Genomic DNA, 7220 nt, shown 5'->3' with positions numbered 1-7220 from the left:
GTTGTTTTTTGCCTATTTCAGTGTTTCGAAGAAACGGAATATCAAACGGAGTCCAAACGGAATAAAATCTTCGGGGACGTGATTTTCTCACCGAACGTGATCCAGGAGACTTGGACCCTGCTCCAAGGAACAAAATAGGCGGTCACGAGGGTGGGCCCCCCCTAGGGCGCGCCCCCTGCCTCGTGGGCCCCTCGGTGCTCCTCTAGCGTACTTCTTCCTCCTATATATACACACGTACCCCCAAACAATCAGAACAGGAGCCAAAAACCTAATTCCACCACCGCAACTTTCTGTATCCACGAGATCCCATCTTGGGGCCTGTTCCGGAGCTCCGCCGGAAGAGGGCCATCATCACGGAGGGCTTCTACATCATCATAGCCTCTCCGATGAAGTGTGAGTAGTTTACCTCAGACCTTCGGGTCCATAGTTAGTAGCTAGATGGCTTCTTCTCTCTCTTTGAATCTCAATACAAAGTTCTCCCCCTCTCTTGTGGAGATCTATTCAATGTAATCTTCTTTTTGCGGTGTGTTTGTTGAGACCGATGAATTGTGGGTTTATGATCAAGTCTATCTATGAATAATATTTGAATCTTCTCTGAATTCTTTTATGTATGATTGGTTATCTTTTGCAAGTCTCTTCGAATTATCCGTTTGGTTTGGCCAACTAGATTGGTAGTTCTTTCCATGGGAGAAGTGCTTAGCTTTGGGTTCGATCTTGCGGTGTCCTTAGCCAGTGACAGAAGGGGTAGCAAGGCACGTATTGCATCGTTGCCATCGAGGATAACAAGATGGGGTTTATTTCATATTGCATGAATTTATCTCTCTACATCATGTCATCTTGCTTAAGGCGTTACTCTCTTTTTAACTTAATACTCTAGATGCATGCTGGATAGCGGTCAATGAGTGGAGTAATAGTAGTAGATGCAGAATCATTCCAGTCTACTTGTCACGGACGTGATGCCTATATACATGATCATGCCTAGATATTCTCATAACTGTGCTCAATTCTGTCAATTGCTCAATAGTAATTTGTTCACCCACCGTAGAATACTTATGCTCTTGAGAGAAGCCACTAGTGAAACCTATGGCCCCCGGGTCTATTCTCATCATATCAATCTCCATCACTTTAATCTTGCCTTGCTTTTTTACTTTGCTTTTACTTTTTACTTTGCATCTTTATACCAAAAAAACCAAAAATATTATATCTATCAGATCTCACTCTCGTAAGTGACCGTGAAGGGATTAACAACCCCTAATCGCGTTGGTTGCGAGTAGCTATCGTTTTGTGCAGGTACGAGGGACTTGAGCGTGGCCTCCTACTGGATTGATACCTTGGTTCTCAAAAACTGAGGGAAATACTTACGCTACTCTGCTGCATCATCCCTTCCTCTTCGGGGAAAACCAATGCAAGCTCAAGACGTAGCAAGAAGGATTTCTGGCGCCGTTGCCGGGGAGGTTCGCCAAGTCAAGATTTGACTCCCGACAACGAGCGATTTCTAGCGCCGTTGCCGGGGAGTCTACGCAAAAAGTCAACATACCAAGTACCCATCACAATCCCTATCTCTCGCATTACATTATTTGCCATTTGCCTCTCGTTTTCCTCTCCCCCCAATTCACCCTTGCCGTTTTATTCGCCCTCTCTCTCTATCCTCCCTCTCTATTTGCCTCTTTTGCCCGTTTGCTCTTGTTTGCTCGTGTGTTAGATTGCTTGTTTGTCGCGATGGCTCAATGTACTACCAAATTGTGTGACTTCACCAATACCAATAATAATGATTTCCTTAGCACTCCGATTGCTCCTCTCACCGCTGTTGAATCTTGTGAAATTAATGCTGCTTTGTTGAATCTTGTTATGAAAGATCAATTCACCGTCCTTCCTAGTGAAGATGCCGCTACTCATCTAAATAGCTTCGTTGATTTATGTGATATGCAAAATAAAAAGATGTCAATAATGATGTCGTTAAATTGAAGCTATTTCCTTTTTCGCTTAGAGATCGTGCTAAAGCTTGGTTTTCGTCTTTGCCTAAAAATAGTATTGATTCATGGAACAAGTGCAAAGATGCTTTTATCTCTAAGTATTTTCCTCCCGCTAAGATCATCTCTCTTAGAAACGATATTATGAACTTTAAATAACTTGATCATGAACATGTTTCACAATCTTGGGAGAGAATGAAATTAATGATACGTAATTTCCCTACTCATGGTTTGAATTTGTGGATGATTATACAAAAATTTTATGCCAGATTGAATTTTGCTTCTAGAAATCTTTTAGATTCGTCCGCGGGAGGCACTTTTATGGAAATCACTTTAGGAGATGCTACTAAACTCCTAGATAATATTATGGTTAATTATTCTCAATGGCATACTGAAAGATCTTCTAATAAAAAAGTGCATGCGATAGAAGAAATCAATGTTTTGAGTGGAAAGATGGATGAACTTATGAAATTATTTGCTACTAAGAGTGTTTCTTCTGAACCTAATGATATGCCTTTGTCTACTTTGATTGAGAATAACAATGAATCTATGGATGTGAATTTTGTTGGTAGGAATAATTTTGGTAACAACGCTTATAGGGGGAATTTTAATCCTAGGCCATATCCTAGTAATCCTTCTAATAATTATGGGAATTCCTACAACAACTCTTATGGAAATTATAATAAGATGCCCTCTGAATTTGAGAATAGTGTTAAAGAGTTTATGAATTCACAAAAGAATTTTAATGCTTTGCTTGAAGAGAAATTGCTTAAAGTTGATGATTTGGCTAGGAACGTTGATAGAATTTCTCTTGAGATTGATTCTTTAAAGCTTAGATCTATTGCTCCTAAACATGATATCAATGAGTCTCTCAAAGCCATGAGAATTTCCATTGATGAGTGCAAGGAAAGAACCGCTAGGATGCGTGCTTCCAAAGATGCCTTTATTAAAGTGTGTTCCTCCAATTCCTATGAAAATCAAGATGAAGATCTAAAAGTTATTGATGTGTCCCCTATTAAATATTTAATTTGAAATATGAATCTTGATGAAACTGAATATGATCTTCCTTTACCTAGAAGGCGTTCTAAAAATTCGGAGTATTCAGATCTTAATGATGAAATTGATGAAAGTGGGATTGAAAGAAATAAAAATCTAGATGTTGCTAAACCCACTATATTGGATTTCAAGGAATTTAATTATGAAAGTTGCTCTTTCATTGATTGTATTTCCTTGTTGCAATCCGTGCTAAATTCTCCACATGCTTATAGTCAAAATAAAGCCTTTACCGAACATATTGTTGATGCCTTGATGCAATCTTATGAAGAAAAACTTGAGTTGAAAGTTTCTATCCCTAGAAAACTCTATGATGAGTGGGAACCAACTATTAATATTAAAATTAAATATCATGAGTTTTATGCTTTGTGTGATTTGGGTGCTAGTGTCTCTACTATTCCCAAAACTTTGTGTGATTTACTAGATTTCCGTAATTTTGATGATTGCTCTCTAAACTTGCATCTTGCAAATTCCACTATTAAGAAACCTATGGGAAGAATTAATGATGTTCTTATTGTTGCAAATAGGAATTATGTTCCCGTAGATTTGATTGTTCTTGATATAGATTGCAATCCTTCTTGCCCTATTATTCTTGGTAGACCTTTCCTTAGAACGGTTGGTGCGATTATTGATATGAAGGAAGGGAATATTAGATTTCAATTTCCATTAAAAAAGGGCATGGGACACTTTCCAAGAAAGAAAATAAAACTACCATATGAACCTATCATGAGAGCCACTTATGGATTGCCTACCAAAGATGGCAATACCTAGATCTATCCTCGCTTTTATGCCTAGCTAGGGGCGTTAAACGATAGCGCTTGTTGGGAGGCAACCCAATTTTATTTTTATTCCTTGATTTTTTCTCCTGCTTAGTAATAAATAAATTATTTAGCCTCTTTTTTGGTTGTGTTTTTTGTGTTTAATTAGTGTTTGTGCCAAGTAGAACCGTTGGGAAGACTTGGGGAAAGTCTTGTTGAACTTGCTGTAAAAAACAGAAACTTTAGCGCTCACGAGAACTGCTGTCATTTTTATTTGAGAGTGATATTTAGTTAATTATTTTTGAAGATGATTAATAGATAAATTACTCACGTCCAGCAATTTATTTTAGAATTTTTGGGGTTCCAGATCTTGCGCTAGCTACAGATTACTACAGACTGTTCTGTTTTTGACAGATTCTGTTTTTCGTGTGTTGTTTGCTTATTTTAATGAATCTATGGTTAGTAAAATAGTTTATAATCCATATAGAAGTTGGAATAAATTAGGTTTAACACCAATATAAATAAATAATGAGTTCATTACAGTACCTTGAAGTGGTCTTTTGTTTTCTTTCGCTAACGGAGCTCACGAGTTTTCTATTTTGAGGTTTGTGTTGTGAAGTTTTCAAGTTTTGGGTGAATTCTTTTGATGGATTATGGAACAAGGAGTGGCAAGAGCCTAAGCTTGGGGATGCCCATGGCACCCCCAAGATAATACAAGGACACCAAAAAGTCAAAGCTTTGGGATGCCCCGGAAGGCATCCCCTCTTTCGTCCACTTCCATCGGTAATTTACTTGGAGCTATATTTTTATTCACCAACATGATATGTGTTTTGCTTGGAGCGTCTTGTATTATTTGTGTCTTTGTGTCTTAGTATGCCACAATCATCCTTGCTGTACACACCTTTTGAGAGAGCCATACATGAATTAAAATTTGATAGAATACTCTATGTGCTTCACTTATATCTTTTGAGCTAAGTAGTTTTGCTCTATGTGCTTCACTTATATTTTTTGAGCGTTATAATTTTGCTCTATGTGCTTCACTTAGATCTTTTAGAGCACGGTGGTGGATTTGTTTTAAATAAACTATTGATCTCTCATGCTTCACTTAAACTATTTTGAGAGTCTCTTAATAGCATGGTAATTTGCTTAATAATAATATGCTTGGTGTTCAAGATTTGTGAAACTTTCTTTTGAGTGTATTGAATACTAAGAAAAGATTGAAGCATGATAATTGTTTTGAGATATGGTGGTGATAATATTAAAGTCATGCTAGTTGAGTAGTTGTGAATTTAAAGAATACTTGTGTTAAAGTTTGTGATTCCCGTAGCATGCACGTATGGTGAACCGTTATGTGATGAAGTCGGAGCATGATTTATTTATTGATTGTCTTCCTTATGAGTGGCGGCCGGGGACGAGCGATGGTCTTTTCCTACCAATCTATCCCCTAGGAGCATGCGCGTAATACTTTGCTTTGATAACTTCTAGATTTTTGCAATAAGTATATGAGTTCTTTATGACTAATGTTGAGTCCATGGATTATACGCACTCTCACCCTTCCACCTTTGCTAGCCTCTCTAATACCGCGCACTTTTCGCCGGTATCATACACCTACCATATACCTTCCTCAAAACAGCCACAATACCTAGCTATCATGGCATTTCCATAGCCATTCTGAGATATATTGCCATGCAACTTTCCACCATCTAGTTTATCATGACACATGCCATCATTGTCATATTGCATATCCGGGTACACCGCCGGAGGCATTCATATAGAGTCATATTTTGTTCTAAGTATTGAGTTGTAAGAAAAATAAAAGTGTGATGATCATCATTATTAGAGCATTGTCCCAGTGAGGAAAGAATGATGGAGACTATGATTCCCCCATAAGTCGGGATGAGTCTCCGGACGAAAAAAAAAGAGGCCAAAGAAGCCCAAATAAAAAGAGGCCATAAAAAAGGAGAAAAGGCCCAAATAAAAAAATGAGATAAAAAGAGAGAAGGGACAATGTTACTATACTTTTACCACACTTGTGCTTCAAAGTAGCACCATGATCTTCATAGTAGAGAGTCTCTCATGTTATCACTTTCATATACTAGTGGGAATTTTTCATTATAGAACTTGGCTTGTATATTCCAATGACGGGCTTCCTCAAATTGCCCTAGGTCTTCATGAGCAAGCAAGTTGGATGCACACCCACTTAGTTCCTTTTGATGAGCTTTCATATACTTATAGCTCTAGTGCATCCGTTGCATGGCAATCCCTACTCACTCACATTGATATCTATTGATGGGCATCTCCATAGCCCGTTGATACGCCTAGTTGATGTGAGACTATCTTCTCCTTTTTGTCTTCTCCACAACCACCATTCTATTCCACCTATAGTGCTATATCCATGGCTCACGCTAATGTATTGCGTGAAGATTGAAAAAGTTTTGAAAAAGTTAGAGTACGAAACAATTGCTTGGCTTGTCATCGGGGTTGTGCATGATTTAAATATTTTGTGTGGTGAAGATAGAGCATAGCCAGACTATATGATTTTGTAGGGATAACTTTCTTTGGCCATGTTATTTTGAGAAGACATAATTGCTTTGTTAGTATGCTTGAAGTATTATTATTTTTATGTCAATATAAACTTTTGTCTTGAATCTTTCTAATCTAAATATTCATACCACAATTAAGAAGATTTGCATTGAAATTTTGCCAAGTAGCACTCCGCATCAAAAATTCTCTTTTTATTATTTACCTACTCGAGGACTAGCAGGAATTAAGCTTGGGGATGCCTGATACGTCTCCAACGTATCTATAATTTTTGATTGCTCCATGCTATATTATCTACTGTTTTAGACTATATTGGGCTTTATTTTCCACTTTTATATTATTTTTGGGACTAAACTATTAACCGGAGGCCCATCCCAGAATTGTTGTTTTTTGCCTATTTCAGTGTTTCGAAGAAACGGAATATCAAACGGAGTCCAAACGGAATAAAATCTTCGGGAACATGATTTTCTCACTGAACGTGATCCAGGAGACTTGGACCCTGCTCCAAGGAACAAAAGAGACGGTCACGAGGGTGGGGGGCGCCCCCCTAGGGCGCGCCCCCTAACTCGTGGGCCCCTTGGTGCTCCTTCGGCGTACTTCTTCCTCCTATATATACACACGTACCCCCAAACGATCAGAACAGGAGCCAAAAACCTAATTCCACCGCCGCAACTTTCTGTATCCACGAGATCCCATCTTGGGGCCTGTTCCGGAACTCCGCGGAAGAGGGCCGTCATCACGGAGGGCTTCTACATCATCATAGCCTCTCCGATGAAGTGTGAGTAGTTTACCTTAGACCTTCGGGTCCATAGTTAGTAGCTAGATGGCTTCTTCTCTCTCTTTGAATCTCAATACAAAGTTCTCCCCCTCTCTTGTGGAGATCTATTCGATGTAATCT

Source organism: Triticum urartu, chromosome 2 (genome assembly GCF_003073215.2).
Source record: "Triticum urartu cultivar G1812 chromosome 2, Tu2.1, whole genome shotgun sequence".
In the NCBI taxonomy this organism is placed as follows: Eukaryota; Viridiplantae; Streptophyta; class Magnoliopsida; order Poales; family Poaceae; genus Triticum; species Triticum urartu.
This window is presented reverse-complemented; position numbering follows the sequence as displayed.